The sequence below is a fragment of the Canis lupus genome, chromosome 25, assembly GCF_048164855.1.
Source record: "Canis lupus baileyi chromosome 25, mCanLup2.hap1, whole genome shotgun sequence".
NCBI lineage: Eukaryota > Metazoa > Chordata > Mammalia > Carnivora > Canidae > Canis > Canis lupus.
The window spans coordinates 30,153,269-30,175,617 of NC_132862.1; positions in this window are offsets into that span (position 1 = coordinate 30,153,269).

Here is a 22,349-nt window from a genome sequence, read left to right on the forward strand (position 1 = left end):
GTTTTAATCTGAACAAGGGACTTATGACTGAAAGTATATCACTATATTGGCATATTATATTGACTTTCTGATAATGTTCTAAAGCCAGTTGAATAGGAGAGAGAAAATGCCACTGGGTACAAATTGTGGCATCAATTCACTGCCAGACTGACCAATTGGATTTATATATTACCTCCAGCTAACATTCTTAAAATCTATAGTTTTACTTTCTCTTCAGTGCATACCTCACAGCTTAAATAATTGCAAATTCAAATACATTTTAAAAGGTTTGAACAGGCTTTAAATTAAAAATGCGTGAACACTGTTGTTTTAATCACTCTTAATTATTTACTAATTTAACTTAATACATTTACCTTCTCCCCCCTCCACCACTCCCATTCCCCTAGAGATAAAGATTCCACAAAGCTTCCATGTTCATCCTTCAAATGATTTGGAACTGTTTTAATCAATAAAAGAAATATAATATGTATATATAGATTTTTAGATCCATTAAACTGGATCATTAAAAAATATCAGAAGTTCTGAATTACAAATCCTCTGCCCTCAGTCCTAACAACCTCTCTCTTACAATTATAAGATTTTAAAATCCGTTCATTAGACATCAATGTTGTATAAAGAGAATTAAAAATACATCTACTCAAAGAGTCTTCTAGCAGAATACAGAATACTGAAGTCTTTTATGCATGAAATCTTTGTACAAAATTGCAAAGCTCAGACAGTAACTCCAAACATAGTATCACTTGCAGAAAATTTAACATATATTAGGAAATTCATCAAAACTAAATAATAGAAAGACTAATCTATCTCATAATTTTGCTCTACATTTTGGTTATTAAGAAAAATTACTTAAGCAATCTTTCACTAGAAAAATTTAAGAAATGAACATTTTCAAATTGCTTCAAATGCTGAGTTTTCGTAGCTTCTTATGTCATAATTTAAATGCATGTTGCTTAGAATTATAATACTAATGAAGCATATTTACTGAATATTTATGATTTACTAGGCAATATGCTAACTCATTAACATGCATTAATTTAATTTGCTTTCACAAACATCCAGTAAGTTAAGAGTAATTATCTCCATTTTACAGATCTAGAAACATAGATCTAAACAGGTTAAATAGATTTATGGTTGATGCCAGAAACTGAGCTAACATGGAAGGCTATCTTCTCCAGTAAACACTTAGAAATATTGGATAAAATAGAGCAAAAGCTATTCAGATAAGTAACCAATCACAAAAGAAATCCCAAATTTTCAGAAACTGAACTCAAAACTTAATCATACTGTGACTCCAAGCCAAAGTCAAATGGTTCAATGGAGTATCTCAGCCAGATAAACACCTTAGAGGTTTATTTTAAACCTCTAATGGGGAAGAATTCCATCCCATAAGCTTTTGTAGTTTATTTACTTATTTACTTACATCAAGCAGGTAGTTATGAAAAACTCCTATTTTCATGAAACAGAAACTAGAAAAATTGAAAGCAAAAATACCTTTTTACTTCCTGTGAACCCTGTGAACATAAGAATGTAAAAAGACATGAGAAAAAATAGAGAATCCTCATGGTTTGTTCATACCTTGCTGTGGGATCCAAATTTGCAATAGACATATATTGTTCAGACACAAAACAAAAAAATGTGAAACCTCCCAGGACAGATGTTTCCTAACCCAACACACATAACTTTTCCACCAAAAAAATAAAAATAAAAATAAAACCCCTAAACTGTCATAGGATAAACACATAAAAATAAACCACATAAGAAAATGAAACATCATCAGAGAAAGTAAGATGATAAAGGAATCACATACATAATATCTCACATCAAGAATTAGAAATAATGAAACAATAAAAATGGATTTAAAAACATGTGTGGTTATTATGGACTGAATGTATATGTCCCAAAAAATTCATGTGTTGAAGCCTTACCTTTCAATGTGATGAGATTTGGAAGTGGTACTTTTGGGAGATAATTAAGTTTAGATGAGGTCATAAGGATGCGACTCCATGAAGGGATTAGTGTCCTTGAAGGGAAAAAAATCCAGAGCCCCTCTACCCTCCCATGTGACAACACAAAAAGAAGGTGGTTATCTGCAAGCCAGGACTTAGGCTTTCACCATAAACTGAATTGGCCGAGACCCTCATCTTGGATTTCCCAGCCTCCAGAACTGTGAGAAATAAATGTCTATTATTTAAACTACTCAGTCTATGTTATTTGTTATAATTGCCTAAGCTAAGACAGTGATTAATATGATCGTAGAAATTCTTAAAAAGTTAGAAATTATAAACAAAAGATAGGACAATGTCAAATCCGAAGAGAATGGTTTTAAAAAGAAGCAAATTTTTTTCTGTAAAAGTCTAAAAACATTTCACTAGTCTGCATGGACTGCCATAACAAAATTCCACAGACTTAGGTGGCTTGAACAACAGAAATATGCTTTCTCACAATTCTAGAAGTTGTAAGTCCATGGTTAAAGTGTCAGTAGGGTTCAATTCTGGTGAAATCTCTCTCTTCAAATTACACACAGATCCTTTGTACTGTGTTCTCACATGGCCTTTTCTCTATGTAGACACATGGAAAGAGATGCTCTAGTATCTCTTATTCTTCTTATAAGGACAATAGTCATATCAGATTAAGATCCCACCCTTATCACCCCATTTAGCCTTAATTACTTCCTTAAAGTTTGTATCTCCAAATATAGCAACATCAGGGGTGAAGGCTTCAATGTATGAATTTGAGAGAAACACTATTCAGTCCATACCAGTTCTTAAAATTTAAAACAAACATATTGAAAGGATCTGTGACTTAAAAGATCTGAATAAAAAATCAACAGCACAAGAGAATAAGACATAGATAAAATGAAAAGAAGTTGCTATTAACTCTTAAGATTTTGTTTCCTTTTAATGTTATACTCTTCCACTGCCATGTAAAATACTTTATTCAGGAGTATCTCCACCTCAGTGTCTCCAGTAAATATGAAAATATATTGGTAAAATGATGTGTTTCATGTCTTTTATCTACAAGCCAAGTGAAGAAATGTTTTTGAGTAAGCAGGAAAAATTTCGAGATCCCTGAAGAGCCATGTCTTAGTAGTAGAACTAGAGTAAATATTATTACAAACTTAATCTAAAAATGCTTAACAACAAATCTCTAAAGGAGTAAGCTGGCCAAAAACTCAGCTGTTTTCCAAACAAACTTCAATACTATCAAAAGGAAGACAGTAAATGTAACATTCATGATACACAATATCGAGTTAAAAATTAGGAAAAATAAAGACGATTCTAGGAAGATGGTGGAGTAGAAAGCACCACAAAAATCGCAACAGTAAAAATTTGAACCTGCACACAGATGCACAAAAAAGGAATAGTAGAAATGGTAAATATGGGGTGAATATAGCATATTTTAATTCATTTAAAAGTATTTATAATTAAACATTTAGGGCAAAATATAATAATATATTATAGGAATTACAATAAATAAAACTAAAACATAGTTTCAGCACATATGAAGAGATGGAAAAACTGAAGTATAGTGTAAGGTGATATATAAAATTATATATTACTTGAAGATAAACTCTCATACGTTAGTGGTATATAATATGAGTCTAAGAGCATCCACAAACAAAATAAATAAATTACAAGAGGGATATGGCATATGCCAAGAGAGACAACATACCTAAAAATACTGATAATCTACAGAAAGAAATAAAAAGCAAAAAAAAAAGTACAAAAATAGATGAGATGAATAGATAAGATATATTGACATTAAATTTATTGATAATTATATTAAATAAATGTCTAAATATGGAAATTCAAAGACAAATATCGTTGGCCTAGAAAAATCAAGACCCAATGATATGATGTGTACAAGAAACTTAGATTGAATATTAAGGACATAAATAGGTTAAAAATGAAGAATGGAAAATATTATTATGCAAATCTTGCTCTTAAGAAAGCAGGAATGGCTATATTATTATCAAAATATACTTCAAGAAAAGGGATACTAAAGGGTTAAGAAGGGACATTTTATAGTGATAAAACAATAATGTTTTAGAAGCTAGAACAGTTCTAAATGTATATATATCCAACAGCTGAGCTTTAAAAAGAAGTAGAAGTAAAAGAAAAAAACAAATAGAGAATCCACAATTTAAATGGGAGATTTGAAACATTTCTCCTTAGGAATTAATATAAAAAAGTATAAATAAAATCAGTGAGATTACAGAAAACCTGATAATACTATCACATAATCTTACTGATGTATAAAGAACACTGCACTCAAAAGCAGTTGAATACACATTTTTTCCAATTGCACAGGAAATATTCACTAAAAGAGAGTATATAACAGGCCATAAGAAAGTCTCAAACAATTTAGAAAAATTGAACCAATATACAGTATATTTACTGACCATAATATATTTAAATGAGAAATCACTGGGGCACCTGGGTGACTCTGTCAGTTAAGTGTCTGACTCTTGATCTCAGCTTAAGTTTTGACTTCAGGGTCATGAGTTCAAGCCCTGCACTGGGCTCCACACTGGACATGAAGCCTACTTTAAAAAATAATAGTAGGGGCTCAGTCAGTTAAGTGTCTGCCTTTGGCTCAGGTCATGATCCTAGGGAGCTGGGATGAAGCCCCGCCTCCTGCTCTATGCTCAGCAGGAAACCTGTTTCTCCCTCTCCCTCTCTGCCCCCTGCTCTCCCTGCTTGTATTTTCTCTTCCTCTCTCACTCAGTCAAATAACTAACTAACTAACTAAATAAATAAATAAATAAATAAATAATAGTAATAAAATAAGTGAAATTTTTTAAAATGAGAAATCATTAATAACATATAGAAAGTAACGCATTTATGGAAATTTTACAATATACTTCTAAATAATCCATGATGAAAGAAGAAATCACAAAGAAAAATAGAAAATATTTTGTATTAATGATATAGAAAACACAACAGACACAACTTTAGACATAGAATGAAGCTCAAGCAAAGAGTAGGGGAAATTTATGGCTTTAATTGGGTATGTGAGGAAATTTAAAATTTAAATTAAAAAGCTTTAAAAAAATCAATAAATTTTCTACCAAATATTTAGAATAAATAATACCAGTTCTACCCAATCTTCCAGATTGAAAGAGTGGGGACATTTCCCAATCCATTCTATAAGACCATAATGGCCACAAAATCAAAATCAAAGATACTGCAATAAAACAAAAACAAACTACATACTAATATCCCTCATAAACCTAGATGCAAAGTATGCTTAACTGACTTTTAGTTAATTAAACTCAATGTATAAAAATAATACCATAAGTAGAGAATTATCCCATAAATGCATGTTTATATAGCATTTAAAAAACGAATGCAATTCACCATATTAAAAGACAAAAAAGTTATAATTATGTGATCATCTTGATAGACACAGCAAAAGCATTTGGCAAAATCTAGCAGACATTCCTTATAAAAATTCAGCAAATTTAAAATAAGAAGGAATTTTGGGCACACCTGTGTGGCTCAGTCTCTTAAATACCAGACTCTTGATTTCGGCTCAGATTGTGATCTCAAGGTTATGAGATTGAGCCTGCTAAAGTTTCTCTCTCTTCCTCCCTTAGCCCCTCCCTGCTACGCATCCCCCACACACCTTAGATTGCTCTCACATTTGCTCTCTCTCTAAAAAAAAAATAAAATAAAATAAAAAGTAAATAAATATGAAGGAATATTTTTAAAAGATTATTTAGGATAAAAATTACAGCCAACATTTATGGTGAAATAGTGAAATACAAATGCTTTTCCCCTAAGACACAAAAATGTCCATTCTAAGCATTTGTATTCAACTCAGTGTCAAAACTGTGAAGGGTCTGAGATTTTCCCTACTTGAAAGCTAACAAGCTTCCACAATTTTATGAATGAAGGCACAAAAAGAGACAAGAATATTATTTCTCAAAGCACAACAAGCAACAGGAGTTTCATATTCACATCAATTCCCCCTTGATCTCCAAATTCCATTGAACTACATGGAGGGGTAGTTTAGGTGAATGTTGCATATGCAATGGATTTGCATCATAGCTAAGGAACCCCAAGACTAAAGATGTCTAATCTTTTACAAGTAGATATAATAAACCTGACAAACATTTGCTCCAAAGAGAGATTATCTTTATTGTACTGGCTATCTCTATTGTATTGCTTATTGGAGTAAGCAGCCCTGCTCTCTGCTCTGGAGGGAGACACTATATCTTCCAAGACCATTCACTAAGCATGCATTGTTGAAAAGTAAATAGACTATCAGTGCCTCTCTTCACAAAATGTACAGGAACATAAGAGACATGTGGAGAATCGTCTATCCATCATATTCAGCCATCAATTCTACATCATCTTAGCTTCTGAAAAATTTCCCCAGAGAATGGGCCAAAGCTACTTAATTAGTATATTTGTTTCATTTAATTAAGGCTATTTCAAACAGACTATAAGCAACAGAATGAGGCCAACTTTTAATACTGTAGTACAATCATAACTTCTAGGATCCTAACCCAATCCCTATCCCATAAAAATTTCAGTATCTACCTTAGAAAGGTAGATGGCTTCCTACTTATCTTTATTAACCTTTCCACTTAGCTTAAGGCATTAATCCAGGCTTAGGAGGCCGTATTAGAAATTGCATAGACTCTGCTTTGGCCTGAAAGGAGAAGACTATAACATCTGTAACAACCCTTGCCAATAAGTCTGATCCAAATGCCTCCATGATCAAGATGCTATCATCAATCACTTAACTAAAATCAGAGACAAATTCCTACCATCTTTTCTGATCCTAGGTCTCCTGTTGTAGGGAAAACTCCCCCCAAAATATTCATATATAAAGCATTTGTTATCCCTCTGAGAAGTTCTTCCTGACTTTAATCCCATCTCAAGTAAACAGGGCTGATAATTTTGGAAAGAGCTCACAGTCATCTGAGAGCTGTATGATCTATTGGTGGTACTTCCTTAAATACTTGGAGCTACTTTAAAACCATTCCTGGGGATCCCTGGGTGGCGCAGTGGTTTAGCGCCTGCCTTTGGCCCAGGGCACGATCCTGGAGACCCGGGATGGAATCCCACATCGGGCTCCCGGTGCATGGAGCCTGCTTCTCCCTCTGCCTATGTCTCTCTCTCTCTCTCTCTCTCTCTCTCTCTGTGACTATCATAAATAAATAAAAATTTACAAAAAAAAAATTAAAAAAAAAACCATTCCTAAGGTGCAAATCACTGTATTTTCAGGAAAAAAGCAAGTTCATGCCTAGATTTTATGTAAGAGGCATTAATTCCAGTAACACAAGAAAATATTATTGGAGCCCTTCCAAGTGAGACTTACAAGAGTTGGAGGAAACAGATTGACACTATCTTTGACATAGCCTCCTGGCTGGCTGATAAATCTTAAAATTACCAATTTACTTCAAATAACAGTCTGGTCATAGTTTTTGAAGGATAGACCAAGAGGAGTCAGCGTAATCCATCCTGTTTGTCTATACCACCAGCCAGGTTGCTTTCATCTGCCTCAAAAAGAGAACGAGAGTGTAGACAAGGAAAATACAAATATCTATTAGTGTTTTCCTACAACTTACGGAAGGTATAGAAATGGGGCCATTCCTGTTGTTTTCAATAGACTCTTCAGTAAGTTTAAGGAGATTGACAATCTGATTTTAGTCAAAGCTTTCTGTTGATGAACAGCAAACTCAGAAGTCGGTTAAATTTAAACTTGTCACATTTTTGGAGTGCTGCACAAGGTTATTTTCCCACATGAATAAGGAAGGCTGCAGGACTGTTCTAAATGACTAAGATGAGAAATGCCAGTTTCACCTCACTAAGCACCTGTTCGGCGTTCTTCTACCTCCATAACATAGGTTTCTTTCTTTTTTTTTTTTTTTAATTAGTTAATTTATTTATGTATTTATTTTCCTGCTGCAATCAAGGTTTCCAGGTGTCTCTTACTGGAGGTGTCTCCTACCCTGGCCAGCCTGCCCAATCCAGCTCTGGTAAGGTAGTCTAGATTCTTCCCACTATGCCTTCAGGGGGAATATGTGCACTTATGGATATTAAAGCTTGGAATCCGGCAGATTCCAGGGACCGCATACCCCCAACGCCCCTCCTGCGACCCGGGCTTTCTCTGCCTGGCTCTGAGTCTCTGGCTCCCCTGACCTAAGCTGTCCACACATGCGCAGTCTGCATCCTGTGGCAAGGTTTTTGGCTGCTGGGGCCCTCCAGGCTTCTGGAGCTCAGGCAGGAAGCCAACCATGCAAATAGCCTCTAGGGAGGCAGCCCACCACCAGAAAATCTTTCTGAGGCAGCACCTGTACACTGTTCACAGTCCCCATTTGGAAATGGGTGCCTGATGAGGTCCGGGCTCCCCTAGCAACGACGGCTCCCAGGTGTCGTCTGTTGAATGATACCCCGGTTGAGCCATCTGGCCCGCCTGCGGAAAGGCAGTCAAGATCCCTCCAGCTCTGCCTTCAGCGGGAAGGTTAAGACAGGTTAAGGTTTAGAATGAGGCCAACACCCGGTTCCGAACAATAACCTGCTCCTGGGACTCACGCTCTGCCAGCACTTGCCCTGTTCCGGGTCCCTGGCAACACTGAGCTGCAAGTTCGCAGGTCGTCGGCCACCCTTGGGCAGGCGGGCCCTCCAGGCCTGCGGAGCTGCAGCCCATCGTCCCAACCACCGGCAGAGCCCCCGGGACAGCGGGAGCCCACGCCCTAGATACCACTGCGAGGCGCCCCCTGAAATGGGCGACAGTCCCAGCGCGCATGGACTTACCGTCTCTGGGGTCCCAGGCTTCTGCAGCGGACAAGGCTAGCAAGTGTCTCTCACTGGAGGGGGCGGTAGCCAATCCACACAATCCAGCCTTGGCACGGCAGTCCAGACCACTCCAGACCAGCCGTCAGCAGAAATGCGTGTATTTGTGTAGGTTAGCGCTTGGAACCAGGCATAGGCCTTTGAACTCCAGGAGCCTGCTCCCCAGACCCCGCCTCTCCTCCTCCAAGGCTCCCAGTTTCCAAGGGCCAGGCTCCTCTGACCTACACCTGTGTGCGCGGGCGCAGGGCAGAGCTGGCGCTCAAAACGTGTGGAACTCTGGCCAGGCCCCAACCACCTGCAGTTTCCAGCCTGGAAGGACCCCACGTTCAGATAAATCACCCTAAGGTAACATGCGCAAATGAGCAACAGCCAGGCCTCGTGGGGAACTGCTGCCTCTTGAGGTCCAGGCTTCACGGAGAGCCAGTATTCCCAGATGTCTCCTACTGCAGGGATACCCTATCCCGCCAGCCTGGACTCTCTCTCATAAGAGGGTTCAAGAACCTCCAGCTCTGCATTCCACAGAATATGCCACAATGGCAGGGAGGCATTGCGACTTTAGGCTGACATTTGAACCCCCCAAGTGCTGTCTCCTGTGTCCCAGCCTCTCCTATTCCCGTTCCCTGGCAAGCTTCTTGTGTATTCCATTTGAATACAGGCACACCTGTATCATCATCATGTAATTGCACTTGGCTTTATTGTGCTTCACAGATACTGAATTTTTTTTTTTAATATATTAAGTTTGTGGCAATACTGCATTAAGCAAGTCAATTGGTGCTACTTTTCCAACAGCTCTTGCTTACTTCATGTCCCTGTGTCACATTTTGGTGATTCTCACAATATTTCAAACTTTTCATTATTCTATCTTTATGGTAATCTTTAGTCAGTGATTATGACTGGCTGAAAGCCCAGATGATAGAATTTTTAGTAATAAAGTGCTTTTCAATTAAGGTATGTACTTTTTTTTAGATATAATGCTATTGCACACTTAAAGAACAGTATAGTATAAAAATAAATTTTACACTGGGAAACTGCAAAAGTTCATTTGACTCACTTTATTGTATTCACTATATTGTGGTAATCTGGAACTAACCCACAATATCTCCGAGATATGCTTATATTTTTAATGCCATTTTTTTTTTCTGATCATCTCCTACACCCAGAATTTTCTTCCAAAGAGGTCTGATGCAAGAATGAGAAGATAATTTTTATAAAACTTGCAGAGACCCTTTATTGTTCCTGACTTTAGCCCACAGGAGCCACTGTGGGAGTCAGTAAGCAGTGTTCTCAATCAACCACACCGTCATTATCCTTATAATACAGAACCATGTCAATCCAGTAAGAGAACCAAGTTAGCTGGACTAGAATTATATACTCCTCATACTCCCTTTTGGAACATATACTAACAAGGCTGATGTTAGAGGCAAGAAAGCTGCATCATTTCCAGCATAGATCAGAGTAGAATTCCTAATTCTAAAAATAGAATTCTAAGTCTTTTGTCTTGTCTTTACACAGGAAGCAGCTATTGGAGATGATCCATTTTTGGAAACATACACACATTCAATGACCCAACCTAACCCAAAGTATGTGAACCAGTAAGAGGTAAGGAAAGTAGAGTTTTCCATACATTCTTAATCAGATTAAGGTGTTTAATTCCTTCTATTCCTATATTCTTAGTTTTTGGGGAGTTTTTTTTTTTTCTTTTTTGTCTTTATATTATTAACCGAGAATGCGTAGAGAATTTTGTTAAATGCTTTTGTTTGCATTTAAAAATATTCTTATAGTTTTCCTTTTATTAATATGATAAATCACATATTGATATCTTGGACTTTAAAGCAAACATGCATTACCAGAATAGATATTACATATAAACTTCATACATAGTTATTTTTATATCTTTATATATAGTATCTTTATAGCTTTATATATACATTATGTATCTTTATATATACATTAATATTACATATTATCTTTATATCTATACACAAATATAGATATAGTTATGGCAATCCTGCTTTAAGCAAGTCAATTGGTGCCAGTATACACAAATATACTATACACAAATACAGATATAAAGATAATATCTTAAATTTGCTAATATTTAAATAAATTTTGTGTGTAAGGTTATGAGGGATTTGGGAACCCTGGGTGGCGCAGCGGTTTAGCACCTGCCTTTGGCCCAGGGCACGATCCTGGAGACCCGGAATCGAATCCCACGTCAGGCTCCCGGTGCATGGAGCCTGCTTCTCCCTCTGCCTGTGTCTCTGCCTCTCTCTCTCTCTCTCTCTCTCTCTCTCTCTGTGACTATCATAAATAAATAAAATTTTTTTTTAAATTTTTAAAAAAAGGTTATGAGGGATTCTATAGTTTTTTTTTTATAAAGTATTTGTCTAATTTTGTTAGAGGATAATACTAGCCTTACACAAAGAGTAGTTGAAAAGTGTTTCTTTCTCTTCTGTTTTTCGGAAAGTGTTGGCATTGAATTAGTAATAATTCATTCTTAAATATTTGAGGGAATTCACCAGTTAATCTATCTAGAATTTTTTTCGTAGGAAAATATCATAATTTCAATTTCTTTAACTGAAAAGAGTTTTCAAGTTAATTTTTTTTTCTCCTTTGGTCAGTTTTGATAGTTTGTGTCTTTTATGGAATTGTCCATTTCATCTTGGCTGTTGAATTTACTGACCTAAATTTGCTCTTGATGTCTCCTTGTTTTTACTTCAGTATTAATAGAATATGTAGTGATGATCAGTCTTTCTCTCCCTACATTGGTAATTTGTTTTTTTCCTCTCTTTGATTCCTGAATAATCAATCTAGAAATTTATGAACTTTATTGATTTTCTTTTTCAAAGGACCTACTTTTGGATTCACTGATTTCTTTTTTTAGTTGTTTTAATTTTCTGGCTTTATGAGTTTTGGTCTTTATTATTTTTTTTCTTCTATGTAATTTGGACTTTTTCTGATTTCTTTAGGAGTTTTAATAATTGATTTAAATCTCCTCCCTTCCCCCATTTAAGGCCATGTTTTGCTTTCCTAGCATTCCTTTAGCCATGTTCCTACATTCTTATATGTTGTATTTTTATTATTATTATTATGTTCACATATTTTTAAATCCTTGTGTTACTTCTTTCTTGACCATATATTATTTAGAAGTATGTTGTTTAATTTCAGAATATTTGGGGTTTTATGGTTATGTTATTGTCATTGATTTCTAAATTAATTCTAGTATTTCTGGTAGTTGCCTTTATATTTTATTCTGATTTCACAGTTGTCTTCTACTGGTTAGTCATCTGATAATGACTTTTACCATTATTTTACATGGAAATCAGGAGGGAGATTTTTAAAGAAAAATGTGTCTAGATAATGAAAACCAAAAGTTAAAATAGGAAAAGTTCCTAATCTGAAAATATTAATAGAAAGTAATTTATGTGTTTTTGGCGTTATAAACCTCTGGCCACCAATCCAAAGACACACAATATAAAGGTTATATTGAGTTTTGGTATCTGTCTTGTAAGTACTGTAAATTTATTATGGAGGGTTTTCTAAAAATTAATAGGAAAGATGACAGGGATCAAAACATGCTTAAAAGTTAGAAAATAACCCTTTGTCTTGTTTTATATTGCACGTCATAGCTTGCAAATCAAATTCTGCTGTAATGTCATTTGAAACACACTTGGTGGTAAATAGGAATGATACAGATACTCTATGTAAATATTTTTCTATCCAAGTTGTACTTTATTATCATTAGTAGCACACACACACACACACACACACACACACACACTCCAGTATTGGAAAATATTTCTTTGGTAATTGTATTTTCTAACTTCTGCACCGAGTGAAACTGGCTTGGAGTCAAAAACTTAAAATAAAAGGTAGGTGATTTTACATGTTCTTGTTTGTTTGGTTTTCACTCTCTTCATTACTTATTTCACAGAATATGCTGACACAGTTTAAATCATATTAAAATATTAAGGTAAAATAGCTCATACACTATAATTTGAATATTGTATCAATTTTAATTTCTGCCCGTGTCAAATTGTGCTTTTTCAAAATTTCTCTTTTTGTTTTAGTAAACATAGTACGATAAATGTGACTTATTTTTGCTTTTTAAATAATTTTAGAACTTTTCATATTGAGAAAGTATTATAAACAGAAATTCTCTGTTACTTTTTGTTGAATTACAAAAATGGATGATACACTGGATATTTATATTTTATAAAAATTTTTTAAAAGATTTTTATTACTATTATTGGCTTCTTTCTTTTATCATAAAACAGACAAAATTTTGTTTATCAACAGTCGTTGGTAGGCCAGTGGTCCTCAACTTAGAATGATTTTGCCGTCCAGGGGACATATGGCAATGTGTGGAGATAGGTTTATGTGTAACAACTGGGGAGGTGCTACTGGCATCTAGTGGTTAGAGACCAGGATGCTACTAAACATCCTATAAGTGCAGGACAGCCCCCTACAACAAATTACTGACCCCAAACATGAACAGTACTGCAGTTGAGAAACATTTTGTTAGATGAATTCTGGTTATTGTTATCTCCAAGATAATATAATATGATGATGCAAAATTATTTGTGTAAAATGTTCCTCCTGTTTCATATGGGTTAATAAAATTATAGACAATTATTATAAGTTTATAGAAAATTATATGAAACAAAATAGTTTTTCCAGTTTTAATCAGAAATTATTAAAGTATTGGTGAAATTAAATCTATTAAAGTGAAATTATTATTATGTAAAAAACTGAAAATTTCCTTCATCAAAAGGATACATAAATATAGAATTTACAATGACAACTTTATAATCGGGCTTAGCTAATCATAGATACAATTCTCAATAAGGGAACTTTCATAATGTTACAAAAAGGAGATGTTATTTTAAACATTCAGAATTTTCTACAACTGATTTATGAACCACATGTTGCTTTTTTTTTTCTTCTTACAGCAAAACTTATTTAGTTATAGAAGTTTGTGGTATTTCACTAACCTATCCTTGAAGATAATAATAAAACAGTAACCTTGCTGGCTAAAAGAGAAAAGGTATTCTCACAAGGTACATGGCTCAAAGGCCAGGCAATTCTACTCTCATAACAGGTTACTACACAATTATTAACGTTCCTAAATTGATATTTTTATTTTGGAGCTCTATCTCCTCCTTTCTTTTTAATTTTTCTAGTGTCTGTATTTTCACATGCTTTTTTGAAACCTACAAATGAATTTTGATTTTACACTTCTTGAAACAAACATGGAAATATATAGTAATAGTGACAATTCAGAAACTTGATGACTGAATTTTGGTAAACATACAAATTTTAACTAGTTTTACAGTTACAGTTTTATTTTTTTTTAGCTTGGTGAACTATTTTGGATAAGATAGTTGGCTTGCTTAACTGCCTTTCCTATAGAAGCATTTTAAATTATATCAGTTTTCTACTAAGGTATACAGTATGAAATATTCCAAGGACATTGACATTTCAATAATTACATAGTATAGCGTATCCTTGAAATTTAATTATAGGCTTTCAGATACAGTCAATAATAAGCCAAATGACTATAAGAACAATATCAAATTTAGTATTCACTAAACACTAATTAAATATAATAGAGTTTAATATAAATTTTTGAAAAACAATTCAAAATACTTTATTTGAAATTTATTATATTCAAGTATAATGTCAAGGATTAAGCCAAGGAGTTGTACCCTTCCTGTTGATTTTGCCACAGAGTAACTTATAGTGAATATAAGTTTTGCTTCAAAAAATAAATAAAAATTATTTATTTGTATGTCTGAAATGTTTTCTCACATAAGTCATCTCCAACAATAGTTTATAAATTCTGTTTTTATAGAAATTCAACATTTTATTCTTCCACAGAAATTTTCTTTAATTACAAATTATTGTATTTTTAAGGAGGCAAACACCTTTATACATATATTCTGTTTGATACAATAAATATAAATAATCACTATATATGACTCCCTTTCATGGTACCCAGTCTGAACAAGCTAAACTGCAATTAATATGAAAAAGAAAAAATCTGTGAAATAATAAGAATGATGGTTTCATGTATACTGCAAAGTGAAAGTGATGGGCCATTTACAGAAATGTGCATGAACAAATAGGGTTTGCTACTCTTTCTGAATTAAAAGTCCCTAATAACTATAAAAAATATGGGCACTAGAGAGAATCATTTCATAAAAAACAAAAGCAAGCAATTTAAACCTTTCATAGTTAATCCATGTAGCAGGGAAGGTTCATACTTAGGGAGGGCCCATCTGGCCTCTCTACAAATGGAAAGGTTTGTACATATGGACCATAACATATGCATAGCTAGCTGAACCAACCCCTGCAACTAAATAGTAATTAGCATGGGGCAGGTTTTTTATGGATGCTAGCATACTAGCAAGTCCTTCCTGACCTACATCCAAATGGACATATGATTACATAAAATGGGTAGTTTCTTTCTCAAGCATTTATTTGTGTGCAAAAATGTAGGATTTGTTTAACTGCCGCCAACTAAAGAACTGAGACCCATATGTTACCCCATAAACTTACCGGTTAGCAATTTGTTATAAGCAAGATGCAAATATTATGGTAAGCATTCAGAACGTTTATTCAATGAACCTTATGTTGTAAATGGAAACAACAGTATGTCAGAAAATTTCGTAACCACAGTTTCACCACTGGTCCCATTTTACATCTAATTCAGTTTCCAAAATCTACAATTTTCAATTAGAGACATGAAGGTCAGCAGAGATTTAAATATAAAATAACACATGATTCCATGTTGAGGGGAAAGTAATAATGAAATCTATGAGAGCTTGAAAAACCTGAACAATGTTTAATTTTAAGGAGGTCACGATAGATGTAATACATGTAAAGACCACACTCTTGAATATTTGGTTAAATTAGATTTGGATCTGAATGGGATTTGATGAGGCACTAAAGACTGTAGGCAGCCCAGAGAACTGTAGAAATCAACATTAAATTAAGGGTTTAACAAATTCACCTTCATTGAGAGTAATTTGGGCATCAATATAACAGGTGTAATTTGAACCTAGCTCTATTCTAGGTATAAAGACATGGAGAGATTGAGTATTTTTAAAGTTCTAAAAGCTTTAAATTTTTCCAAACCCAACCACAGATTTACAATTGAAAATCAGAAATTGTGCAATTTAATAGTAATTTAAACACAGAAGTCTATTATAATTTTGAGGGGTTAAATTCTAGTTTTACTAGTCTCTATTGCTTATAAATTGTCAAGAAAAATGCTTTTCACATAATCTTGACATTTGAATAGGTCATTGTTATGTGCAGAACATTTTTTAAATTATTACTGACATTAATGTAAGTAATGTTAATGTGTTTTTGTCAGAAACTCTCAGATACGAATAAGGAAATTTTTGACCAATATTTTTGTATTTATCTTAGAACTTTGAAAGTTTTAGTACATCAATTAAGATTCTTTCAGTTGCAAGTGTTAGAAACCTAATTTTTAATGGCCCAATGATGAAAATTACTACTTCACATTACTTCAGGAATAGTTCTTACTTCATACATGGCTTAACCTCAAATCTCAAAAATGCCGTAACATTTTTGTTTGTTTTCATCTGAATTTTTAGCTCTATCTTCTTCTATGTTGGCTTTATTACTGAGCTGACTACCACATGGTGGTAAGATGGCTGCTAGAAGCTCCAGAGTTCATAGCTCCACATTTTCAAAATCAATAAAGATTTTTATTTAACTCATAAGCTCTGATAAATATTACCTTTTACTTTATAAATGTTTATCATCCTTAGGTAAAGAAGTTGCCTTTTTTTTTTTTTTTTGGTCTGATGTTTATTTCTATATTTTGTAATTCTGGAATAGTGTTTGGCACATATGTCACTCAATAATTTTTCAGTGGGTAAATAAATGAATAAATAAATTCTCCCCAAACTACATGGTGGAAAATAGAAAAAAAAATGGTTTCCCAAATAAAATTTGGGTTCTGGTATTAGAACAAAAGGGATAGATGCAGAAACCAGATCAGCAGATGCTAGATGTTCAAACTAATCTTTATAAGATAAAGATGTCAAAGTCTGCTTCTATCTGGGTAATCTTTGAAAGAAACTTGTGTTTCTAAAACTTAATTTTATTGTTGCTATAGTGGTCACTGGTAATATTTCTTGAAAAGAATTATTCACTCAGTCTTTTTAAGATGATAATTTAGATGCTATTAAGAGGGGCGCCTGGGTGGCTCAGTCAGTTGAATCTCTGCCTTGGGCTCAGGTCATGATCTCAGTGTCCCTGCTCTGTGGGGAGCCTGCTTCTTCCTTCCTCTGTGTGCTCTCTCAAGTAAATAAATCAAGTCTTTTAAAAAATTAAATGTTGTTAAGATGCAGTAAATTAAAAAAAAAACAGGAATATTTTATTCTAAAACATTAAAAAATAAAACCCAAAGTTCATTTTATTTTATTTCATTCTTCTAGAAGAATTAGACTTTTGTATGCCAAAGGTAAATAATTTTATAGTAATGTATAATCCAAACAAAAACATGTTTGGAATCCTTAACTCATATTACTATTTAAGCAATCTTTGTGTTACTTCCTAACAGCATTCTGTGAAATTCATCCATAGAAATATTTCTGTCTTAAAGATGACCATATCAGATAATTTGGGTTGCATGGAGCTCCAGAGTTACATGCAAGAATTGAGTTCATGAATCAGTCCCTACTATCAGTACAAAAGGTCCTCTTTACTCTGTTAATAACATATGAGGGAGTATTTTACACAAACACTCAATGCTTAAATCAGCCGTGTGGCCTGCCACAATGGAACCTAAGTACAGTTATAATGACACTTTTTAAATAGAAAAACAAGGCCTTGAACCTGATCAAGGGATTTTTTTTTTCTTAAGATTTTCTTGGATTCCAGATACCAAAAATCTGTAAACATACCCATTTTCTACTTTGAATAAATTTTACAATATACTCTTATAATTTTAAGAAAAAAATATCTCTTTGTATAAGCATTTGTGGGATGCTTTTATATTTAATAAGAACATTTATGAAAGCATTTAATTATTGACACATAGAAAATGCTTAATTATTGACTGTTAATCTTCATTATTATTATTATGTAATAAATGTTCTTTCTAGAAGGAGGAATATAACTAAAACTAACACACAAAAAAATGCTTAATGGAATCTACTAGCCCAAAATACTTAATATGTGTCACCAAAGGGAGATTTTTGACCTCCTCCTTGAAGCAGTAGATATTAGGCAGTTTTTGATCTCTATCAAGATGACTACCTATTCCCAATGGTCTGGAAATGCAGGACTGTAATTTTTTTTTTTTTTTTTTTTTTTTAGCATTCTCTTAGTTTCTCATGATAACATAAAAAAAGTCCCTATAATATTGCTGTAATATGATTTTCATCATTATTGTCACTACAGTGTTTTTAGGGGAAAAAAATAAAACCTTTACTCAGCTATGGAGTAGCCATAAATCCATAGGAATTGTCACGGTCATATATTTATAAGCTCCAATTAGGGGCCCTAAATATTATAAACATACTAAGAAGTTAGCAGATTTCAATAATGAAGAAGGTGATGTTGAAAATATAAAATAAAGAGAGAAGGAAAGAAAGAAGAAAGAGAGAGGGAATGAAGAGAGAGGGAAAAAAAAAGAACAGAAAAAGAAAAGAGGGTATGCTACCAAACTGTATAATGTACCTCAGTGCTACAAAGAATAAGGGGAGAGGCCCCTTCCCACAAAAATATGTTGGTTTAAAAAGCATCATCTTTTGGTAACTAAAGAATACCTCAGCAGCAGCACTCCATGCTGAGCATGGAGCTCAACTGGGAGTTGGATCCCACAACCCCAAGACTACAACCTGACCCAAAACCAAGAGTTGGACAACCAATGGTACCACTCAGGTGCCCCACTTAAAAAGCTCTTAAATTAATAAAATTATATTTTATTTCTGTTTTTTGTCTTTTGGGATAGTGGATATTAATGTTAATTATTGAGATTACCTCCTACTCTTATCTTTCTATCCCAGCTTTTTGTAAACTCAGTGCTCGTGCTTTTAAATTGAACCATTACATTGGAGGGTTGCTTCTCACCAACAGTGTTTCTTTCCCACATTGTCCTAAATGTTAGCCACAAGATGGCAAGCCAATCACTCAACAGAAATATATTTAAACTTATAAATATCATCTTCATTAAAGGACATTATACAGTTAAAAAGCAAAGGTGAAATTGTTAAAGGGTGCCAAAAAGTACAAACTTCAGATATAAAATATAAATATTTCTGACCAAAATAAGTCAAGGAGATACAATGTACAGCATGGTGACTATAGTTAATAATGCAGCATTGTGTCTTTAAAAGTTGCTGAAAGAGTAGATCTTCAAAGTTCTCATCACAAGACAAAAAATAATTTTTTTAATATATTTTTTTTAATTTTTTTAATTTTTTATTTATTTGTGATAGCCACAGAGAGAGAGAGAGAATGAGGCAGAGACACAGGCAGAGGGAGAAGCAGGCTCCATGCACCGGGAGCCCGACGTGGGATTCGATCCCGGGTCTCCAGGATCGCGCCCTGGGCCAAAGGCAGGCGCCAAACCGCTGTGCCACCCAGGGATCCCAAAAAATAATTTTTTGAAAAAAATAATTTTAATTGTGTGGTGATTGATTTGACTTATTGTGGTGATCATTTTGCAATATATGCAAATATATCAAATCATTAGATTAGGTGCCTGAAATGAATATAATGTTAAATTCCAATTATAACTCAATAAAAAAGAAATTAACTCTTAAATATTAAAGTAATTGCTCTCCGAAGCTAAACCAAAACAATAAAAAAAAAAGAAAAGTGCAAAGATTCAAAGTTTTGAGACAAACTTCACTTTTTTTAATATAGATTTTTTTTTTCAGGGAAAATATTTGTGGATGTGATTAATAAAAGTGTCATTAAAAAAGGGCATTTGGGTTTGGAAGATATGTTTTTCAGATTGTACTCTACACAGAAGTTTTTGTTTCTGTTTTCCTTACCTAAGTTTACAGAAAACGATAGCATCCTTCCCCACCTTGTAGGAACCTTCTTTTACCATGTACAAGAGAGTGTGTGTACTTAAAATAATCCATATAAGAAAGAAAAATTTCCATTTTCATTTCCCATTGTCTTGGATATTTTTAATAATAATTAGTAACATAAATAAACGTAAGAAAAACAAGAGAAAAGTATATAGTAGCAATGCAATTAAGTAGAAGCAGAAAGTCTAGCGGTATAGTGCTAAAAACTGCAATTAGGAAAACATGTAATTTGTATGATGAGCATTACTTCTAGTGATTCTAGAAAATAGGTTAGTGTGAAAAGAAAGCAGAAATATAAGGTGTGTTTTGAGATGTAAAAATAACAAAAGGAAGATGTTATCTGGGCCAAGACCAGGATGAGTTCAGTAATTCTACCTTAGTTCCTCCTACTTAAGGAGAATCTGTAGATTTTATTCCATTTGATGCAATTATTTGTCCTAAGGTACATATTTTTAATCTGGTATAATTTGTATCAGAATGTGGGTTTCATTTTTCATTTTCTACCTCTCATTCCTCAATCCACTCTAATTATTATTTTCTTCTCTTACTCATCACCTTCCTCTAAACATCATCACCTCTCCACCAAACTGTACTCAATTGGGTCCAAAATAATATATACTGTCACTAAGTCCAATGAAAAATTTTAAGTCTATATTTTATTTGGAATTCAGCAGAGTTTAGGTTCTGTTTCCTAATTTTCTCTGACGCCAGACTCCTCTGGTTGTCCTATTCTCTGCTACTCCTTCTCGATCTCCTTTGCAATTTCTTTTATTCCTTCCTATTAACTACTGGGATTACTTAGAGATTTTTCTAGGCCTACTTCTTATTTCATCTGACTCATCCTCCCTAGACAATTTTACTCTCAAGGTTTCAATTGCTATCTTTATAGAACTCTGAAATTTGTATCTTTACACCAGACATGTCTTTTTCTCTTTCAAGTGTTAGAATTACATATTCAAATTTAATTGTTTATTGAACATTTTTAAATAGTGAATCACAAATTCTTCAAACTTAACCAATCTAAAACTTAATTCATTATCTCACCTCAATTTTTTCCCCAGCATATTCCTTTTCCTATTTCCCCTAAATCAGCAAATGAAATGACAACCCATTTATATAACCCATATAAAAAGATAAAAACTGCAAAATCCTCTTTGATTCATATATCAGACACTGCCAGCTCTCTGCTCAGATACCCTCAAATCCCTGCTTTTGTGATTTTGTTTCTTTGTATCCTTTCCAGGCTCCCTGGGCTTCTGTGTCCAATGACCTACACCTTCATCTCTTAAGGGAACATTCCTTGGACTCCTAAACCCATTTTGCCCAAAGTACAGAAATCCATTGTGTCTTAGGAGTAATTTAGCCATTCAACCAATGACTGATGACACAGAAATAAGATATTTTGGCTAGATTTGGTTGGCCTATTTTATGCTTCTAAAATACCCCAAATTTCTCTGTTGACTTAGTACACTCATAAATATCTATACAATGTTTTCCTTCCCCGCTACATTATAAGTCTTTTAGGGCAGGAGACCTATCTTTTTTCTTTCTTCATTTTTCATTTCTGTAGGCTCAACATTTGGTATAATGCCAGATTTATAAAGCACACATAATAGGTGCTTTATAAATATTTGTTGAATGAAGATTTAACAATTCCTTTAGCTATTGAAAATTTTCCTGAGACATACTTAAGTTGGTTTGGCATAACCGGATAAAAAATCACATTCCTTAGTTAGCAGGATTAGGTAAATCTATACATGTGGGAGGCATGTATTCACATGAAAGCAAATATCTACAGCCTTAAGAAATGCTGCATACTCTTTTGTGTATGTATACCTGGAAGCATTCTAGATAGGTTGTTTATAAAATAACAAATGGTGCTAAGTATTGTCTTGTGTAATTTTAAAAAGATAACAATAATTTTGAAGCATTTTAAAAGTATCTGATTACCTATGTCATTTCCCATTGTAATGGGAAATCTAAAATCTTTCCCCAACTAAAGACAACAAAACCCCAATTCAGATCATACTCGTTGTTGTTGTTGTTGCAGCTCCTCACAACTTTACAGAGCCTGTGAACACAAGGCTATCTCATAGAATCCATGCTCAAATGATCCATGGTGGCAAGGCTAGAAACTATATCTCCTCACTCCATCTCCAGAACATTTCCCTCTTGCACTTTACTTAGTTCCTGGCCTCAACCTTTACTCTGCACAGCCAGAACAGTCCTAGTTCCTCTGTCCTCTACCTGCTGCTTATTGCTTCCCCACTCCTACCTCCCTTAAAGGCATTAAAAATAAGCCATTTGGGGCAGCCCGGGTGGCTCAGCGGTTTAGCGCTGCCTTTAGCCCAGGGTGTGATCCTGGAGACCCGGATCCACATAGGGCTCCCTGCATGGAGCTTGCTTTTCTCTCTGCCTCTCTCTCTCTCTCTCTCTCTTTCTCTCTGTTGTG